This window comes from Arachis ipaensis, chromosome B05 (assembly GCF_000816755.2).
Source record: "Arachis ipaensis cultivar K30076 chromosome B05, Araip1.1, whole genome shotgun sequence".
NCBI lineage: Eukaryota > Viridiplantae > Streptophyta > Magnoliopsida > Fabales > Fabaceae > Arachis > Arachis ipaensis.
This window is the reverse complement of record NC_029789.2, coordinates 126,604,717-126,609,095: the sequence shown is the minus strand read 5'-3', so window position 1 is coordinate 126,609,095 and position 4,379 is coordinate 126,604,717.

The window sequence follows — 4,379 nt, the reverse complement described above, 5'->3', positions numbered from 1 at the left end:
ACAATTTTGAAACCTTAATTGGCTCCAAAGAGTATATATATATATGCGCTACTTCACGAAGAAGGGCAGAGAAAAGAAAAGAGTGGTGGTGATGTTGTTGGCGGCGTAGATGAGATTATATTTTGAGAAGAAAAAAGTGGCGCCGTCGGATCAGAGGGAGGAGCTACTCCTAATCTGTGCCCTCGATGAAGAAAGGCGAATGGAGAGGTCTTCTGTTGTCAAAGAAGTAACAATATAAATTTAATTTTGATATAATGTTAATGTAAAATAGTTTTACACATACATTCAATTCGCTATATTAGTAAAAATAACAACCTTTTTCATTAATCGCTTAAATGGCCATTCAAAAAAAGAATAAATTACCATTTGTACCAATAAAAAATAAGAACGCTGACATATGTACCCGTGATAGATTGAAACTGATCTTGTATCCACAGAAAATATTCCCATGGACATTCCGCATCTCCTAAGTTTACTATCAGTTTTAAATTATGCAAATAAAATTATATTAATAGATTATTTCACATTTAAAGGGTATAGGGATGTCAACGGGGCGGGGGAGGTCTCCCTACTCCCTACTCCCCATCTTCGCCCCCAAATTTACTTTTCATCTTCGTCTTTATTTTTTGCCGTAGGAGAATATTGCTCCCATCTCCATTCCTCACAGGACCCTATTTTTCGCAAGACCCCATTCTCCATCTCTCTAATAGTTTTGACTAATTATTAATTTCTAAAATAGAGCTGAAAGTATCCTATACAAAAACAACAAGATTTTATATAAAAAGTCCAAACGTTAAGATGGTGACTTTCAAAATGACGCGGTGAGAGACGTCATGACGACCCAGATTACAGAGCAGTGGACGAGGTAGGGGACATTGCATCAGAAAAGAGAATGGATACGACGACAGAATTGCAGAAAGGAACGCTACGAATAATATAGAGAATGACACGGTGAGGATGATGGAACAGTGAAGAGTGACAATGCGGTGAGACGGGAGAGTGGCAAGGGGTGGCTATAGAGAGGTTGGATGGAGTATGGATGACGTTAGAGATCTATGAACTAAAGAAGGATTATGCAAATAAGGATTAGGAAATTTTCTCTCTCTATATGTATGACATGTGAAATAACTAAAAAACATATATAAAAAATAAACTATTAACGACAATTAAGCAAATTTAGAATTTCGGGGATTAGCGGGAATGGGGCGGGAATTCTCGTTCGGGTCCCCGCGCCTGCATCGGGAGAATTTCGTATCCTCCATCTCCATTCCTACGGAAAAAATTTTCCACAGTCGAATCTCTATTCCAAACAGTTTTCACAGAGATCTCCGTGTTACGAGGAGTTTTGCCATCCCTAAAAGAGTATTTTATTTTTGGGCTACGAAGATCAAAATGTAGGCAATACACGTATCTTACCATTTAAATCTATCATCATCTATAAAATGAGTCGTCGTAATGGCAACACCCGAAAAGTTTGGTCTATTTACTTTACTCAAAGTGTGGCCTTTGATAAAAGTTCACATTTTTTATGATTAACACCTCGCTTTTGAAACGTGGTCCTTAAGTATTTAGGCGAGCACCTAGAAATATTTGAATAATTTTATAGTTAATACGTTTTGTAATGCATTAGATTTCAGAATATGATGTCACGCTGAGTCATTATTTCACTTGCGACCCTAGTTAATGTGTGACGAGAGTTCAGAATTACTCATTAGTCATTAATAAAAAATTTGAAAATGAAAAGAAAAAGGCAATGCGTGTAGAAAGCATTTATTTAATTAACATATGGTTGTCATAACACTAGTAATGCTATCTATGCATATTTGACTTACAAATTTTGCTCTAAATTTTTTTGTGCATCTTCTAAATATTTATTCAAATATTGCTACAAAATTTATATCTAATGAATAAGTCGTTTACTAAATATAAATTTTTTTTCATATAAATAATATTATATTTATTAATTATTTTTGTCATATTTTAAAATTATTTAGAAACTACTTTGTAGATAATATTTTTCAACAATTTTTTTGTTGGTATCTAAATCTTTCGAATACTAAATTGATAGTTAATTCTAAATAAAAATACTTTTACAGAAGTTCATTCATAAGCTTGTACTCTTTGGATTATTCATAATGTATAATTCTCTTCTTTCATTAATAATTCTAAGGTCACATCTGATCTAATAACTTTTGGGTATATATCATATAGAAAAAGTGTCTTTAAAACACAAAATAAATAAACAAACCCTATCTGAAATCTAAAATCAATAACCAATAATAGTGGTATCAAATTTTAAATGTTGCCTTTAAATAAATATTTAAATGTCTTAATTAACTCAGACAAAGACGGAAAAAGAGGAGGGGGAAAGAGAGACAGAGAATGAATGATTCTCATCAAAAAGTCAAACTTGAACTCTTTCAATACATGGAAAAACAAAAAGGTAATATAAGTTTATCAATTAACAAGTGTTTTAAAAATATTTATCAATTACTAAAAGTGGTAATATAAGTTTTTCATGTAAAAAAAAGGCCAGTACATAGTTTGTATAGTGAATAAATTTTAAAAATTTATAAATGTAATTTAATTATTAGGAATTGATCATTTCAATAACTTTAAAGCACTCATTATTAGAAATACACTCTAAGTCTCTAAGCTTATTAATTTTCTACCTCATGCCTAGAAGCTAGTACCTAGTGCTAATTCTCCCAGTATACTATATTAAGACAGCAATGATCCACATTTGCAGAATGCATGTCGCTACATATCAAAGATAATAATAAAAACCCCAAGCGTAGCAAGCGCACACCACAAGATATAACCTAATTAATGAAATGAGTAACTTGAAATCAGACATACCCAAGTTGTTAATTACAAACACATAGGATCCAATTCTATCATCATAAAGTTTTAAAAATAATAATGATAATAATAAATTCACGAGTTTAGCAATGATATCCACACTTTAATGAAATTGGTTTGCTTTATTTAGCAAAGTGAATAATGATACTAATACCACCATAATTGGAGTAGGGTTAATTAGACTTATTAGAGGTGTAGAGCTTATTAATTAGGAATTTTGCATAAACAAAAAAACATTATTATATTTATTTAGTAAAAGCAATCAATTTACTATAATACTATGTCTTATTAATTACTACAAAATCTCAACTAATCCGACCTAATAAATTTAGTAGGAATTTTTTTAAATATCACCAAAACTTAAATCCGCGGCTGTTGATTTATGCAAATTTTTCCCCTCATGAACAAACATTGATTTTCATGATGATGGCACAATGGTAAATGACTACCATAGAATGAAATTAAACAGCTAGCTAGCTTCTTTCTAGCTAGTTATAAAGCTCAACCCCCACAATCACTTGCAGAGAAATTAACGTGTAAACAGGGAAGAAAACAAAAGGCAATTAAATGCTTTAGCGCAGCAATCAAGTGCTGGTAGAGAATATAAATGAATCGGATAGTAGATAAAGATTTGAATATGAAAGTTTCAGTAAAATTAAAAGAGGATGTCATTAATTATCGTATTGATGACATGTATGTAGTCTATCATCTGGTATTGTACCAGCTTTTGTTTTTCTAAATAATTTTGACACCCCAAGATTCAGGTAGTGAAGTGATATATATTCATATGAAAAAGTCTAACAAGTCAATATTAATTTAGCCCATTAATGTAAAGTTAGAGTGAGCACTATCAATTTAGTTCTGTTTCGAAAACTTTAAAAGTAATTTTTTTGAGTTTTTGATTTATGAAAAGTAGTAATATTAATATCTGATATAATTTTTAAAATTAAATTGTAGCTTTTTAAAAAATTATTTAGGAGTTTATAGAAAAGTTAAAAAAAATGATTTTTTTCATAATAAATTTTTTTTATCACATTTCTTTTAAAATAAACACTTTTAGAACTAAAAACTCAAATACAAAACAATTTATTTATAAACTATTTTTGATATAATCATTTGTTATTTAAGTTTTTTTTTTAAAAAAATTTAATTAAACTGTTAACTAAAATTGGGTTTTAGTCTTTGATTATTACTTCGAAGAATAAATCATCTCTAAATGAAAAAAAAACAGAAGTTCAATCAAATTTTCGTCCCTTAATGTTTTGGAACAATTCGATCCTCTGTTATCTCTACCATTAATTTATTTTATTTTTTATATATTATTCAATATTCATTTATTTCTAACCTTGTGATTTATTATTAATACTTTAAATTCATCAATATACTTTATCTCATTTAATACTAGTAGTCAGTTATTCGTGTTTTTAATGCAGAAATATCAAACACAACTATTAATTCAGTTTTAAAAAAATGATAAATTAAGTTTGTCATTATTCAAAAAATTCTGTGCATATCAA